This window comes from Bufo gargarizans, unplaced genomic scaffold (assembly GCF_014858855.1).
Source record: "Bufo gargarizans isolate SCDJY-AF-19 unplaced genomic scaffold, ASM1485885v1 fragScaff_scaffold_189_pilon, whole genome shotgun sequence".
Classification (NCBI taxonomy): Eukaryota; Metazoa; Chordata; class Amphibia; order Anura; family Bufonidae; genus Bufo; species Bufo gargarizans.
The window spans coordinates 432,786-451,374 of record NW_025334068.1 but is presented as its reverse complement, the minus strand read 5'-3'; positions in this window follow the sequence as shown (position 1 = coordinate 451,374).

The window sequence follows — 18,589 nt, the reverse complement described above, 5'->3', positions numbered from 1 at the left end:
ACACCCCAAGGTATTCCGTGAGGGGCACGGCGAGTTCCTAGAATTTTTTATTTTTTGTCACAAGTTAGCGGAAAATGATGATTTTTCTTTTTTTTTTCTTTTTTCCTTACAAAGTCTCATTTTCCGCTAACTTGTGACAAAAAATAAAAAATTCTAGGAACTCGCCGTGCCCCTCACGGAATACCTTGGGGTGTCTTCTTTCCAAAATGGGGTCACTTGTGGCGTAGTTATACTGCCCTGGCAATTTAGGGGCCCAAATGTGTAAGAAGTACCTTGCAATCAAAATGTGTAAAAAATGGCCTGCGAAATCCGAAAGGTGCACTTTGGAATATGTGCCCCTTTGCCCACCTTGGCAGCAAAAAAGTGTAACACATCTGGTATCGCCGTACTCAGGAGAAGTTGGGGAATGTGTTTTGGGGTGTCATTTTACATATACCCATGCTGGGTGAGAGAAATATCTTGGTCAAATGCCAACTTTGTATAAAAAAATGGGAAAAGTTGTCTTTTGCCAAGATATTTATCTCACCCAGCATGGGTATATGTAAAATGACACCCCAAAACACATTCCCCAACTTCTCCTGAGTACGGCGATACCACATGTGTCACACTTTTTTGCAGCCAAGGTGGGCAAAGGGGCTCACATTCCAAAGAACACCTTTAGGATTTCACCGGCCATTTTTTACAGATTTTGATTGCAAGGTACTTACCACACATTTGGGCCCCTAAATTGCCAGGGCAGTATAACTACCCCACAAGTGACCCCATTTTGGAAAGAAGACACCCCAAGGTATTCCGTGAGGGGCATGGCGAGTTCCTAGAATTTTTTATTTTTTGTCGCAAGTTAGTGGAATATGAGACTTTGTAAGGAAAAAAGAGAAAAAAAAAAAATCATCATTTTCCGCTAACTTGTGACAAAAAATAAAAAATTCTAGGAACTCGCCATGCCCCTCATGGAATACCTTGGGGTGTCTTCTTTCCAAAATGGGGTCACTTGTGGCGTAGTTATACTGCCCTGGCAATTTAGGGGCCCAAATGTGTAAGAAGTACCTTGCAATCAAAATGTGTAAAAAATGGCCTGCGAAATCCGAAAGGTGCACTTTGGAATATGTGCCCCTTTGCCCACCTTGGCAGCAAAAAAGTGTAACACATCTGGTATCGCCGTACTCAGGAGAAGTTGGGGAATGTGTTTTGGGGTGTCATTTTACATATACCCATGCTGGGTGAGAGAAATATCTTGGCAAAAGACAACTTTTCCCATTTTTTTATACAAAGTTGGCATTTGACCAAGATATTTCTCTCACCCAGCATGGGTATATGTAAAATGACACCCCAAAACACATTCCCCAACTTCTCCTGAGTACGGCGATACCAGATGTGTCACACTTTTTTGCTGCCAAGGTGGGCAAAGGGGCACATATTCCAAAGTGCACCTTTTGGATTTCGCAGGCCATTTTTTACACATTTTGATTGCAAAGTTCTTCTCACGCATTTGGGCCCCTAAATTGCCAGGGCAGTATAACTACGCCACAAGTGACCCCATTTTGGAAAGAAGACACCCCAAGGTATTCCGTGAGGGGCATGGCGAGTTCCTAGAATTTTTTATTTTTTGTCGCAAGTTAGTGGAATATGAGACTTTGTAAGAAAAATAAAAAAAATAAAAATCATCATCATTTTCTGCTAACTTGTGACAAAAATTAAAAAGTTCTATGAACTCACTATGCCCATCAGCGAATACCTTAGGGTGTCTACTTTCCGAAATGGGGTCATTTGTGGGGTGTTTCTACTGTCTGGGCATTGTAGAACCTCAGGAATCATGACATGTGCTCAGAAAGTCAGAGCTGTTTCAAAAAGCGGAAATTCACATTTTTGTACCATAGTCTGTAAATGCTATAACTTTTACCCAAACCATTTTTTTTTTGCCCAAACATTTTTTTTTTATCAAAGACATGTAGAACAATAAATTTGGCGAAAAATTTATATATGGATGTAGTTTTTTTTGCAAAATTTTACAGCTGAAAGTGAAAAATGTCATTTTTTTGCAAAAAAATCGTTACATTTTGATTAATAACAAAAAAAGTAAAAATGTCAGCAGCAATGAAATACCACCAAATGAAAGCTCCATTAGTGAGAAGAAAAGGAGGTAAAATTCATTTGGGTGGTAAGTTGTATGACCGAGCAATAAACCGTGAAAGTAGTGCAGTGCCGAAGTGTAAAAAGTGCTCTGGTCATGAAGGGGGTTTCACCTAGCGGGGCTGAAGTGGTTAAGAGCCATGCTCGACTATAGTTACAATTTTGTATGTCTTGAGTAGGCCAAGGTAAGGTCATACGAAGGTTTCTACTTTTTAGTGTTATTCTTCTCATGAATGTACCGGTCTGAGAAGAGGCCTCGCCTTGTCTACTTTTAAATTTATGACGGGAGATAAAGATAAGCTCTATGCAGCTGGTGATAATTACCTATACAATTAGGCATTTATCAATGAAGCAAATATATAATATTCATGTATTCATTTAACGAGCCTTAGTCCTTAGCATAAGACAATCAGTAGAACATATAATATATATTATATTATACTGTTATATGTTATGAAGACATGGATCCAGTATTTTATATCCTATTTCACATTAGGAGAATCTTCGTCTCTAAAACAGTGTCTGTGAAGATGTGTGTTTTATAACAATTATTCACCTCTTTGGTATGAGAGGAGGTACTGATATCTCTGAGAAAACAAAGCCATTGAAGTTATTTATGATCCACAAATAAACAGTGTGAGAAACATTCAGAGAGACGCCTAGAGGTCTGTCTCTAATTGCTACAAGTGTCAGAATTAATCCCTATAGCTTTGAATTAAAGCTTTTAAGGTCAAAATGTATAGAATACGTTTTATTCAGACTTACATAAGTTAACCCTTTATACTATGATGTAAATAGCTTACACAGCAGTGCCACCTAGGTATCAGTAGGTGACATTACAACAGTAGCAAAAGTGCATTCTGGATAAGGTTATGATGTCACATTTCTTATCAATGGTCACGCCCATCCGACTATGATTGGAAAGTTCCAAACTAGGAAGGTGTGTCTAACTGATACGTTTGTGATCATAAACCATACACAGGGGGGAGAAACACACACACAAGAAAGAGGAGAGGAGACAAGTAAAGCTCTCTAGAGGTGTCTATCAGGATGAAAGCCATGGTGAGATGCGCTATGATGGACCACCCAGCTTTCCTAGGAGCAGAAGTGAGATTTCTACTAGGACTTGGTAAGAGACACAGAAAATGATAGTGACTAATTTGATAGTGTGGGTGAAATTATACCATCTAGATTGGCGAATAAATACATTAATTGATCATCTCCATATTGAGATGTAGTCTTAGGATATTGTGAGACTTCATTCTACCTGCAGAAGAATCAAGACTCATAATCTAGCAAAGCATTAAATGCTTGCTTAGATATATGTATATATATATATATTGATAGAATATTCTTCACCAAGCTAAGTGATGGATTCCCACAGGAAAGACTTGTTTCAAGTCCTTCCCATTTAAGATATGGTCTAGCAAAGATCCTAGATTCCTGTTATTTGTCTTAATGGTCTTACCAAAGTCATATGTGTGAAAATAGTCCAGGATGGGGCGGAAGGATACAGTTATCTCTTCTAAGTTATATCCTTGGATGGATTTGCCCATGCCTGAAGTCATGTGATGTATAGTTGGTTAGAGTGGGGCGGAATGTATTTAGCGTTCCATATTGATGTCTAGGATTAGACATGCCTGTCCTGATATCATGAGGTTTTCTCTGAACAGTAGTGATGTATATATGTAACTTATGTTCCTATTCTGATATCCTAACCTAATAATAGCTTGGTTATAATGTGACAAGTTATTTCCACTCACATGTATTAAGCTTGTAATGCTTTATATTAACGCTATAAATATTCATTTGCATCATTGTGTTTATTTACTTATATATGTTTATAACCTTGTATCCAATAAATCTGCATATTTTTATAAACCTGTGTATTATTGTATAATGCAGAACTACATGTTTATCATTAACGCCATCTCACGTCAAAAAGAACTTATTTATCTGAGGAAATAGTCGGACTCAGATGTGATTTGTATCAATTAGGTTGTCTACAATTCACCGGGTCATGATTTTAAGAATTTATGACAAATTTTATAAACATTTTTTTTTATGGTTAATTATTTTTATGACCATAATTAATAATTCTTAATTGAATTATTACCACCCGACATAAATGGAGGCCTCAGTGAGATCTGATTGATGAGATGACATATTACTGATAAATTGTCATGTATATTGTTGCTGGCATTAGAATGCTACAGCCAGATCACGTTTACAACCCATAGAAGGGCGTGGTCTATACATAGTCAATATTACTGTCCTGGTACTGAAGGGGTTAAGCCCATACCAGAACCGCAGATAAGTTGTTGCAGTAAAGTGTTATTACACAAATGCAACCAGTGCCTGACATGTAAATCAACTCAGGAGTTCTTTGTCTATGCTGCACACAATTGATGTGTTTGTATCGCCAGAAATTAATAGTAAATTGTCCCAAGATAGGGAACAGATGTGGGCCTCATTAGCCTAGGCGGCACAGGGTCCGGTTCTAGTCCTTTGTTTGACTCAGGAACCTTCCTATTAATTCCTGGCCATTTGACAGTGTGAGAAACATTCAGAGAGACGCCTAGAGGTCTGTCTCTAATTGCTACAAGTGTCAGAATTAATCCCTATAGCTTTGAATTAAAGCTTTTAAGGTCAAAATGTATAGAATACATTTTATTCAGACTTACATAAGTTAACCCTTTATACTATGATGTAAATAGCTTACACAGTAGTGCCACCTAGGTATCAGTAGGTGACATTACAACAGTAGCAAAAGTGCATTCTGGGTAAGGTTATGATGTCATATTTCTTATCAATGGTCACGCCCCTTCCGACTATGATTGGAAAGTTCCAAACTAGGAAGGTGTGTCTAACTGATAAGTTTGTGATCATAAACCACACACAGGGAGAGACAGACACACACAAGAAAGGGAGGAGAAGGAGACAAGTTGAGCTCTCTAGAGGTGTCTATCAGGATGAAAGCCATGGTTAGATGCGCTATGATGAACCACCCAACTTTCCTAGGAGCAGAAGTGAGATTCCTACTAGGACTTGGTAAGAGACACAGAAAATGATATTTCATTTTATTAAGACTAATTTGATAGTGTGGGTGAAATTATACCATCTAGATTGGCGAATAAATGCAGTAAAACGGCTAGGGCAGAGCTAAAGCCCGCCCCTCAGAGCCGGTGACGTCACCGAACACACTGCTGGGCGGAAGTTACCGCCCGGCAGTGTGTTATTGAAAACACAAGAGCCCGTGCCCTGCGCGATCTAGCGCAGGGCACTGGAGCGCATCGGAGCATGAGATGCTCCGATGCTAGGCTCAGGGGGGCTGCCGGGGTGAAAATAAGGGTATGTCCGGGTTCAGCTCTGAACCTGGACAACCCCTTTAAATAATTGCTTAGATATATATATATATTGATAGAACATTCTTCGCCAAGCTAAGTGATGGATTCCCACAGGAAAGACTTGTTTCAGGTCCTTCCCATTTAAGATATGGTCTAGCAAAGATCCTAGATCCCTGTTATTTGTCTTAATGGTCTTACCAAAGTAACAAGTGTGAAAATAGTCCAGGATGGGGCGGAAGGATACAGTTATCTCTTCTGAGTTATATCCTTGGATGGATTTGCCCATTCTGGAAGTCATGTGATGTATAGTTGGTTAGAGGGGGTGGAATGTATCTAGCATTCCATATTGATGTCTAGGATTAGACAGGCCCGTCCTGATATCATGAGGTTTTCTCTGAACAGTAGTGATGTATATATGTAACTTATGTTCCTATTTGATATCCTAACCTAATAACAGCTTGGTTATAATGTGACAAGTTATTTCCACTCACATGTGTTAAGCTTGTAATGCTTTATATTAACGCTATGTATATTCATTTGCATGTATCATTGTGTTCATTTACTTATATATGTTTATAACCTTGTAACCAATAAATCTGCATATTTTTATAATACCTGTGTATTATTGTATAATGCAGAACTACATGTTTATCATTAACGCCATCTCACGTCAAAAAGAACTTATTTATCTGAGGAAATAGTCGGCCTCAGATGTGAATTGTATCAATTAGGTTGTCTACAATTCACCGGGTCATGATTTTAAGAATTTATGACAAATTTTATAAATTTAATTTTTTTATGGTTAATTGTTTTTATGACCATAATTAATAATTCTTAATTGAATTATTACCACCTGACAGTCAGAGCCTCATTCATCCCCTGCCTCGGTAAACATGACGTATGTGAGAAAAGTGTCCTGAGTAGGGTTGTTGCAGGTATCAAAATATCGATACACAATTAATACTTTTTTCCCGGTATCAATACGAAACCAGGATTTGACATTTATCGATACTAGGCTGCCCTACTGCGCAGCCTAGCATCACAGAACATGAGCGCACTGTCAGCAGCACATGTTCCCTCGGCAGCACAGAGGACAATGAGTCACTCTCTCCCTCCCCCTGTGCCGCCGCTGCCACCAATGAGGAGGGGCGGGCGCACTGCGCCACCAATGATAGTAGAGGACCTTTCATGGGTCCAAACATTATAAACTAACTATCAAGATATGTAGAGCGGCGCCCAGGAATCTCACCGCACTTACTATTATTCCTAGGCGCCGCTCCATTCGCCGCTGTGGCCCCCGGTGTATTCTCCAGCTCTGTATGCTAATTGCTAGCATCGGAGCAATGGGGAGGAGACTGCCTTTTTTCTCAATGGCGTCACAGCCAGGAAGAAAAAACATCACCTAATACAGGCCGGCACCCGTCTCCTGTATTAAAGGTTAATTATCATTGGTGGTGCAGTGCGCCCACCCCCTCAACCCCCCCAGTATTAAAACCATTGGTGGCAGTGGCCACAGGGTCCCCTCCCCTTCTCATTGGTGGCAGTGGCCACCAGTGATGGTCAGTTCGCAGTGTTCACCAGTGAACACATGCAGGCTGCCATCTTTAGTAAGGTAGACTCACCCGTCCGGCGATGCACAGGTAAGCCCTTACCTGTGCCACGAGCCGGTCTGAAATCAAATGCAGTCACCGGGAGCAGGCAGTTCCGAGAACAGCCCGATGAAGGCCCCCGGCAGCTGTTCTCGGAACTGCCTGCTCCCGGTGACCACATTTGATTTCAGACTGGCTCCCTCGTCACAGGTACAGGTAAGGGCTTACCTGTGCATCGCCGGACGGGTGAGTCTACCTTACTAAAGATGGCAGCCTGCATGTGTTCGCTGGCGAACACTGCAAACTGACCATCACTGGTGGCCACAGAGTCCCCTCACCACCTCTCATTGGCAGCAGTGGCAGCTTTTGATCGGAGCCCCAGCAGTGTAATCCTGGGGCTCCGATTGGTTGCCATAGTAACATCCCTGCTGCTGTGTGTACTATTGGTTGCCATAGTAACATCCCTGCTGCTGTGTGTACTATGCACAGGGCAGCAGGGACAGTGTGAAGTCCTGGTCACCACAATAGAGCTCTATCAGGGTGAATAGGACAAGGGATCAAAAGACCCTAGGTTCCAGCCCCTAAGGGGGGAAATAGTTATTAAAAAAGTTACATAAAAACCCCAAATATTAAGTATTAATAACCCCTTTTCCCAATTTTCCATATAAATTATATAAACAATAAATACATTTATTACAAATCGCCACGTCCGAAAATTTCAAACTATTAAAATATTTTAAAAAATTCCTATGCGGCAAACGGATCAGAAAAAAATAAAATAAAAACTGCGCGCATTTTTTTAAATGCGGAATGCACATGGCTTTTTTGGTGTTTTATTTCTTTCACGTGGTATTGAATGGTATCGAATATCGCAGTACTTTTTTTATGGTATCGAAATCGAATCAAATTTTTAGGCGCTATAAAAGTCATGCACACCTGTCCAGTTAGTCTGCCCTGGAGGCTGGTTTTAACCGCCTCGGGACCGCCTATTGCAGATCTGTGCGGCAGCTGTGCGCTCAACGACGCATATACGCGTCATCTCGCGATAGCCGAGATTTCCTGTGAAGGAAGGTAAGCGAGTGGATCTCCAGCCTGCCAGCGGCGATCGTTCGCTGGCAGGCTGGAGATGCGTTTTTTTTAACCCCTAACAGGTATATTAGACGCTGTTTTGATAACAGCGTCTAATATACCTGCTACCTGGTCCTCTGGTGTCCCTTTTGTTTGGATCGACCACCAGAGGACACAGGTAGCTGTGTAAAGTACCACAAAACACTACACTACACCCCCCCTGTCACTTATTAACCCCTTATGAACCCCTGATCACTTCATATAGACTCCCTGATCACCCCATATAGACTCCCTGATCACCCCCCGTCATTGATCACCCCCTGTCATTGATCACCCCCCTGTAAGGCTCCATTCAGACGTCCGTATGATTTTTACGGATCCACGGATACATGGATCGGATCCGCAAAACGCATACGGACGTCTGAATGGAGCCTTACAGGGGGGTGATCAATGACAAGGGGGTGATCACCCCATATACACTCCCTGATCACCCCCTGTCATTGATCACCCCCCTGTAAGGCTCCATTCAGACATTTTTTTGGCCCAAGTTAGCGGAAATATATATATTTTTTTTTTTCCTTACTAAGTCTCATATTCCACTAACTTGTGTCAAAAAATAAAATCTCACATGAACTCGCCATACCCCTCACGGAATCCAAATGCGTAAAAATTTTTAGACATTTATATTCCAGACTTCTTCTCACGCTTTAGGGCCCCTAAAATGCCAGGGCAGTATAAATAACCCACATGTGACCCCATTTTAGGAAATAAGACACCCCAAGGTATTCCGTGAGGGGCATATTGAGTCCATGAAAGATTGACATTTTTGTCCCAAGTTAGCGGAAAGGGAGACTTTGTGAGAAAATACAAAAAAAAATCAATTTCCGCTAACTTGTGCCAAAAAAAAATAATTCTATGAACTCGCCATGCCCCTCATTGAATACCTTGGGGTGTCTTCTTTCCAAAATGGGGTCACATGTGGGGTATTTATACTGCCCTGGCATTTTAGGGGCCCGAAAGCGTGAGAAGAAGTCTGGGATCAAAATGTTTAAAAATGCCCTCCTAAAAGGAATTGGGGCCGCTTTGCGCATCTAGGGTGCAAAAAAGTGTCACACATGTTGTATCGCCGTACTCAGGAGAGATAGGGCAATGTGTTTTTGGGTGTAATTTTACATATACCCATGCTGGGTGAGAGAAATATCTTGGCAAAAGACAACATTTCCCATTTTTTTATACAAAGTTGGCATTTGACCAAGATATTTATCTCACCCAGCATGGGTATATGTAAAATTACACCCCAAAACACATTCCCCAACTTCTCCTGAGTACGGCGATACCAGATGTGTGACACTTTTTTGCCGCCTAGGTGGGCAAAGGGGCCCACATTCCAAAGAACACCTTTAGGATTTCACCGGCCATTTTTTACAGATTTTGATTTCAAACTACTTCTCACACATTAGGGCCCCTAAATTGCCAGGGCAGTATAACTACCCCACAAGTGACCCCATTTTGGAAAGAAGACACCCCAAGGTATTCCGTGAGGGGCATGGCGAGTTCCTAGAATTTTTAATTTTTTGTCACAAGTTAGCGGAAAAGGATGATTTTTTTATATTTTTTTTTTTCTTACAAAGTCTCATATTCCACTAACTTGTGACAAAAAATAAACAATTCTAGGAACTCGCCATGCCCCTCACGGAATACCTTGGGGTGTCTTCTTTCCAAAATGGGGTCACTTGTGGGGTAGTTATACTGCCCTGGCAATTTAGGGGCCCTAATGTGTGCGAAGTAGTTGAAATCAAAATCTGTAAATAATGGCCGGTGAAATCCGAAAGGTGCTCTTTGGAATGTGGGCCCCTTTGCCCACCTAGACTGCAGAAAAGTGTCACACATCTGGTATCGCTGTACTCAGGAGAAGTTGGGCAATGTGTTTTGGGGTGTTATTTTACATATACCCATGCTGGGTGAGATAAATATCTTGGTCAAATGCCAACTTTGTATAAAAAATTGGGAAAAGTTGTCTTTTGCCAAGATATTTCTCTCACCCAGCATGGGTATATGTAAAATAACACCCCAAAACACATTGCCCAACTTCTCCTGAGTACGGCGATACCACATGTGTGACACTCTTTTGCAGCCTAGGTGGGCAAAGGGGCCCACATTCCAAAGAGCACCTTTAGGATTTCACCGGTCATTTTTTACAGATTTTGATTGCAAACTACTTCTCACGCATATGGGCCCCTAAAATGCCAGGGCAGTATAACTACCCCACAAGTGACCCCATTTTGGAAAGAAGACACCCCAAGGTATTCCGTGAGGGGCATGGCGAGTTCCTAGAATTTTTTATTTTTTGTCACAAGTTAGTGGAATATGAGACTTTGTAAGGAAAAAAAATATATAAAAAATCATCATTTTCCGCTAACATGTGACAAAAAATAAAAAGTTCTATGAACTCATTATGCCCATCAGCGAATACCTTAGGGTGTCTTCTTTCCAAAATGGGGTCTGTGGCAAACCTAGCCACTTCTGGACTATAATGTAAGAAAGGTTGTCCGTACGTTTGAATGCAATATTTGGGCATGTGGTATGTTATATTGCTACTACTGCCCCTTTAAGACTGGGTAGCAGATTGCATTCAGGCTGTCCTACAGATTATGTATGTGATTATGTGTTCGGTTACATTGTATATGTGTATGCCAGGGGTCAAGTTAGTCCATTACGTTTGGTAATTGTATTTTGTGGATTACGTCCTCAGACAATGCTTATTGTGTTGGGTAATTACGTCTCAGACAAGGCTCATTTGGTTTTGTTTATTGTGTACAGACAGAGGGAAGGGGATTTTGTGTACAATGGCTGGGGAACTGTATAAATATACAAGCTTGTGAATAAAGCGGGTTGTTGACTTCCAGACTGTGTTTCGTTCGGTTATTGGGAGGATTGGGAATATTGCCGCACTGTTCAGCGCTGACTGTGGATTTACCTGTTATACCAGCGGAGATCGTGGATTCTAATATTGCACTCCGCTACAGGGTCATTTGTGGGGTGTTTCTACTGTCTGGGCATTGTAGAACCTCAGGAAACATGACAGGTGCTCAGAAACTCAGAGCTGCTTCAAAAAGCGGAAATTCACATTTTTGTACCATAGTTTGTAAACGCTATAACTTTTACCCAAACCATTTTTTTTTACCCAAACCTTTTTTTTTTTATCAAAGACATGTAGAACAATAAATTTAGCGAAAAATTTATATATGGATGTCGTTTTTTTTTTTGCTAAATTTTACAACTGAAAGTGAAAAATGTCATTTTTTTGCAAAAAAATCGTTAAATTTCGATTAATAACAAAAAAAGTAAAAATGTCAGCAGCAATGAAATACCACCAAATGAAAGCTCTATTAGTGAGAAGAAAAGGAGGTAAAATTCATTTGGGTGGTAAGTTGCATGACCGAGCGATAAACGGTGAAAGTAGTGTAGTGCAGAAGTGTAAAAAGTGCTCTGGTCATTAAGGGGGTTTCAGCTAGGGGGGCTGAAGTGGTTAAAGTCAGTATAAAACTGAGTCTGCCTTTATAGCGCCTACCAGTAGCCATTTGGCTCCAGGAGAAGTATATATTGGGCTCAGCATGCATGTTGGTACTTGCATCCCTGGATCCGATGGAAGCTGTTATGGCACCGGACGGGGTTAAAAGCAGAGTGTGCCTGGCATGCATGCTGTACCTGCGCTCCCTGGACTTTGTGTGGCTGTCATGGCCCATAACAGGTAGGAACTAGTGTTAGGGACCACTCATAGAGGCGACCTTGACGTGGTGAGTGGCTTATTACGCTTTGGCCAAAATGTACACTAATGCCTCATTCAACATCCAGCATAGAGGCAGGGCAGAGTGCTGGTTGCAGAGTGCCATTGCATTTGTGTTTTTGCGTTTGTATGTGTATTTCGCCATAGCAATGTGCACCTGCATACAAGGTTGTGCTGACTGAACCCCCCACATTTTTTTCTTTGTAGTATATATTGGAGGCGTGGCGATCTCCATGCAGTCATGCACACCTGACCAGTTAGTCTGCCCTGGAGGCTGGTTTAAAAGTCAGTATAAAACTGAGTCTGTTATTATAGCGCCTACCAGTAGCCATTTGGCTCCAAGAGAAGTATATAGTGGGCTCAGCATGCATGTTGGTACTTGCATCCCTGGATCCGATGGAAGCTGTTATGGCACCGGACGGGGTTAAAAGCAGAGTGTGCCTGGCGTGCATGCTGTACCTGCGCTCCCTGGACTTTGTGTGGCTGTCATGGCCCATAACAGGTAGGAACTAGTGTTAGGGACCACTCATAGAGGTGACCTTGACGTGGTGAGTGGCTTATTACGCTTTGTACACTATATTTACAATTTTGTATGTCTTGAGTAGGCCAAAGTAAGATCGCACAAAGGTTTCTGTGTAAAAAGGTTTCTACTCTTCAGTGTTATTCTTCTCATTAATGTACCGGTCTGAGAAGAGGCCTCGCCTTGTCTACTTTTAAATTTATGGTGGGAGATAAAGATAAGCTCTATGCAGCTGGTGATAATTATCTATACAATTAGGTATTTATTAATGAAGCAAAATATATAATTGTAACGGATCTCCTGGCACCCCGACCGGGTACCGCTGTCGATGGATGCTCCTAGTGCTTCCCGAGGACTCCAAGCACTCCACTTGACACCGTAAGCACTGCAGACCCCACGAACCGCCGAAGCTTGGTTGAGGTCTCATCGTCTCCTACCCACCCTGGACCTTTGACAAGGCTCCAGTGGGTGAACCTCTCCGAAATCCAGAGAGCAGGAACAGCTCTTACAAGAGCTAGTAGTTATAGCCAGGGGAGTATACAGCGTATAGCAATCCCCACACACATGAGACGAGGCTCTATGTTGAAGTCTTTATTGAACATACAAGCATTGACTTATACACATTTTCCAACAAGGTTTCCACCCCCGTGGACCTGGTTGGGAACTGAGGACATAACCTAGCAGCCAATCCTTTACAGCTTTACAGTTTAAACACTCCCATACAAAATCCTCCCCTCTGCCTGTGATACAATTACCTTACACAATGGGTTGATGTAATTATCACAGGCAGGAGAATACATAGTTTTAAACAATGTCTTCTGTCCTGGAGACAACCGAGGAGTAATTCAATCATCTCTCGGGACAAAGGGAAATCGCCAATACACACGGGGACAATAGGACAGACATCACTATTCAAAAATACAATGTCCCAACCATTACAGTAAATATAGACATTTAACATATCCCCAGATGGCTTGGATCTGAGCGCTCAATATATCCAAACAGCGCTCAGATGCCACAAACACAGTCAAATCGCCATGGGGTTTAAGTTTAGCATGGGCTGATGAGAGGGCCCATAATCCTGGGGCAAGAGGCTGGCAACCAGGCTTCTCCACCACCCAGTGGCGAGGTTGGTTTTGCCACAATAATATTCACGTATTCATTTAATGAGCCTTAGTCCTTAGCATATGACAATCAGTAGGATATATATATATATATTTGTTTATATTATATTGTTATATGTTATGAAGACAACATATATCTAGAATATTATATATATATGTCTCATTATAAAAGATTGTCTGTAAAGATGTATGTTTTGTAACAATGAATCACATCTTTGGTATGACAGGAGGTACTGGTATCTCTGTGAGAAAACAAGGCCATTCATACTATTATGGTCCATAAATCAACAGTGTGAGAAACATCCAAAGAGACGCCTAGAGGTCTGTCTCTAATTGCTACAAGTGTCAGAATTAATCCCTATAGCTTTGAATTAAAGTTTCTAAGGTCAAATGTATATAACACATTTTACTCAGACTTACATAAGTTAACCCTTTATACTATGATGCAAATAGCTTACACAGCAGTGCCACCTAGGTATCAGTAGGTGACATTACAACAGTAGCAAAAGTGCATTCTGGGTAAGGTTATAATGTCACATTTTTTATCAATGGTCACGCCATCCGACAATGATTGGAAAGTTCCAAACTAGGAAGGTGTGTCTAACTGATAAGTTTGTGATCATAAACCACACACAAGGGGAGAAGAAAAAGATTAGAGGGAGAACTAAAACTCACAAAGGAGAAACACATTAGAAGGATGAAAGAGAGGAGAAGTTGAGCTCTCTAGAGGGGTCTATCAAGATGAAAGCCATGGTGAGATGCGCTATGATGGACCACCCAGCTTTCCTAGGAACAAAAGTGAGATTCCTACTAGGACTTGGTAAGAGACACAGAAAATGATATTTCATTTTATTAAGACTAATTGGATAGTGTGGGTGAAATTATACCATCTAGATTGGCGAATAAATAAATACATTAATTGATCATCTCCATATTGAGATGTAGTCTTAGGATATTGTGAGACTTCATTCTACCTGCAGAAGAATCAAGACTCATAATCTAGCAAAGCATTAAATGCTTGCTTAGATATATGTATATATATATATATATATTGATAGAATATTCTTCACCAAGCTAAGTGATGGATTCCCACAGGAAAGACTTGTTTCAAGTCCTTCCCATTTAAGATATGGTCTAGCAAAGATCCTAGATTCCTGTTATTTGCCTTAATGGTCTTACCAAAGTCATATGTGTGAAAATAGTCCAGGATGGGGCGGAAGGATACAGTTATCTCTTCTAAGCTATATCCTTGGATGGATTTGACCATGCCTGAAGTCATGTGACGTGTAGTTGGTTAGAAGGGGCAGAATGTATTTAGCATTCCATATTGAAGTCTAGGATTAGACATGCCTGTCCTGATATCATGAGGTTTTCTCTGAACAGAAGTAAGGTATATAAATGATGTTCCTATTTTGATATCTTAACCTAATAATAGCTTGGTCATAATGTGACAAGTTATTTCCACTCACATGTATTGTTAAGCTTGTAATGCTTTATATTAACGCTATAAATATTCATTTGCATGTATCATTGTGTTCATTTACTTATATATGTTTATAACCTCGTAACAAATAAACTGTGTATTATTGTATAATGCAGAACTACATGTTTTATCATTAACGTAATCTGACGTCAAAAGAACTTATTTATCTGAGGAAATAATCGGCCTCAGATGTGAATTGTATCAATTAGGTTGTCTACAATTCACCAGGTCATGATTTTAAGTTATGACAAATTTTATAATTTATTTTATTTTTTATGGTTAATTATTTTTATGACCATAATTGTTAATTGAATTATTACCCCCCGACAAGCTCCATCCAGACATATGAGGCACCAACCTCAGGGCGATACCTCGAACCTCAGCAAGATCAGGTCCCAGACAAGGTGGTATTGATAAGAAGCTACAACCAGGAGACACCAGATGGATCCATCGCCTGATAACCTTGGGACTAAATAAAGTCTCTGTCCTTTCTTGGAGATGTCAGTGATGTAGCGTAGATGTCAGTATCTGAGTAATAAGACGGGATGACATAATGGAGGAGGCAAGGCCGATAATCCGGAGCAGATCTATTCTTCAGTACCAGTGATGATGGCGCTATATGCCCTAGTGGGGGGGCTGCTCCAGCGGAGAGGATGACCAAGGGTGGCTCTAACTCGCCAAAAACATTAAAAATAAGTCCCGGGGGGAGGGGGAGTAAGAGTCCAGGGGGGCCGTGCAGGCACACGGAAGAGTCTGGGGGTCGGGGCAGCATTGTCGCAGAAGAGTCTGGGGGGAGGAGGGATGCGGAAGAGTCCAGGGGGAAGTGTGGAAGAGTCTGGGGGAAGGAGGGGGGTGTGAAAGAGTCCCTATTAAGGGGTTTTCCAGGCTCTGGGTCCTGGGCTGCACCGATAATCGTAAATTTCTAACGATAATTTGTTTTCCCTTAGTCCTAACAGTGGCACAGATGGGGTATTCTGCCCCCGTGGACTGGTTAGGACAGGAGAAAACTTTATTGACAAGTGAAAGTAATTAAGCAATTAACAAGACCCTCCCACCCCAATAAAGAGGGGGATCAAACCCCAGTCCCCTTGTGTAGTTACTAGCAGAAAAAAAGCCAACACTAAAGTAACTAAGGGGGGATATTTGTGTGCCACTGTTAGGACTAAGGGAAAACAAATTATCGTTAGAAATTAACGATTCCCTTACGTCCTAACCAGTGGCACAGATGGGGATTAGCAAGTAGAAACCCCCTTGGGAGGGCTCTCATGCCTGGCGGAAGATAATACTGTCCGGCCAAATGAGGAATAGCTATCTATCCTAGAATCCACTCTATAGTGTGAGATAAAAGTGGAGTGTGAACTCCAAGAAGCCGACTTACAGTTGACATCCAGCGGAATCGAGCTTCTTTCTGCAAAGGAAGTAGCCACCACTCGAGTAGAGTGGGCCTTCACAAACTCAGGTGGCTCAGAACCTTGAGACACATAAGACTCCCGAATTGCCTCTTTGATCCATCGACTGATGGAGGGTTTAGAGGCTTTCCTACCCTTGTGGGTACCGGAAAAAAGGATAAGGAGGTTTCCATCCTTCCTAAATACCTTGGACCGCTCCAGATAAATCCTGAGACATCTCAAAAAGTCGAGGGTATGGAGCCCCCTTTCCTCCGAGGAGGGGAGAGGAGCCAAAACTGGAAGGGAAATCACCTGGTTGATGTTGCTGAATGAAGGCACCTTTGGAATAAAGGTCGGTAAAAACTTGAGCAGCACCCGGTCTTGCAGGAACTTGGTGTACGGCTCAAAAACAGAAAAAGCTTGGAGTTCCCCAACTCGTTTTGCAGAAGTGAGAGCTAATAAAAAGGTAATTTTCCAGGTTAGAAACTTGAGCTCCACCTCCTCTAAGGGCTCAAAGGGGGGGAGATGATAACCCCCTGAGCACGACCGTTAAATCCCATATCGGGATAGGTTTAATTATCGTAGGCTTTAACCTTGAAGCTCCCCTAAGGAACCTCTTGATAAGGGGTTCTTGAGGAATAGACCTGTTGAGACAGGCCGAGATAGCAGAAGCTTGCACTCTGAGGGTCGAAGGTGACAACCCTTTATCCAGTCCATCCTGCAGGAACTGTAGGATGGTAGGTATGGACACATCAGTGGATGACAGTTGACGACTGGAACACGAAGTTGAGAAAATCTTTCAAATTCTTGAATAAGATCTGTTGGTAGCCTCAGATCTGGAGTTCTCTAGGGTTCTCAAAACAGACCCCAATAGCCCTTCTATTCTTGAAAGGGACTGATCAACCTCCAGGCTGTCAGGTTGAACATTTGAAGATTTGAGGAGGTCTGAGTGCCCCCGACTCATTTTAATGACTTCGGTAAACCAAGCTCTTTTCGGCCAGTATGGAATGATGTCGATGACGGACTCTTGGTCCTGCCTGATTTTTATCAATACCCTCGGAATCAAGGAAATTGGAGGGAAGATATAAGCCAGCCCGAACTTCCATGGGATTGACAGTGCATCTATTGCCACCGGGTTGTCCTACCTCTAAAGGGAGCAATACCTCTCCACCTTGGTGTTGAACCTCGTTGCCATGAGATCGATCTCTGGCATTCCCCACATAAGCGTTATCTCTTTGAAGATGTCTAGAGGGAGAGACCACTCCCCGGTTGGAAGACCTCGGCTCAGACGATCTGCTATCATATTGTGAACTCCACGAATGTGGACGGCTGATAAGTGGGTGAGGTTCAATTCTGTCCAATCCAATGTCACACCTATCTCTCTCAGGAGACTTTGTGCCTCCCTGATTGTTGATATACATTACAGCGATCATGCTGTCTGACTGTACTCTCACTGCTTTGCCTTTAATGCAGGGAGCGAAATGAAAAAGGGCTAGCTTGATAGCCCTGATTTGATGATAATAACTTCTCCTCAGGTGTCCAGATTCCTTGGACTGTCATGACTAGAATATGTGCTCCCCAGCCTACTAGGGATGCATCTGTGGTAAGTATTATCCAAGAGGGTTTGATCAGGGACTTGCCGTCCTCGAGATGGGTCCACCATCTTAGGGAGGAGAGGGCCCGATAAGATAGGGAGTGCACGGACTGTGATTCCACTTGGCTAGTACCTCCAAATGTAGCAGACGTAGGTGCCATCATGCCCAAGGAACCGCCTCTGCGGTTAATGACATTAGTCTCAACATTCTCATCAAAGTACGAATGGTTACCATCCGAGGTACTGAGAGAGAGCGGGCTGAATTCTTAACAGATAGCCTTCTTTCGGGAATAAGATGAATAGTCATTTCCACTAAATCCACCAGGAATCCTAGAAACTTCACTGACGTAGCTGGTAGGAACTGGGACTTGTCCCAGTTGATTATCTATCCTAGCTGGTGGAGGAGGGCCACAAACTGAAAGTGTTTTAGGACTCCTCTGATTTGCACCGCGATCCTTAAGAATCTTCTGGACCCAGGATGGATGGGAATATGAAGGTAGGCATTCTTGAGGTCCAAGGTTGCCAGGAAGTCCCCTGGCAAGAGAAGATTGGTCACTGA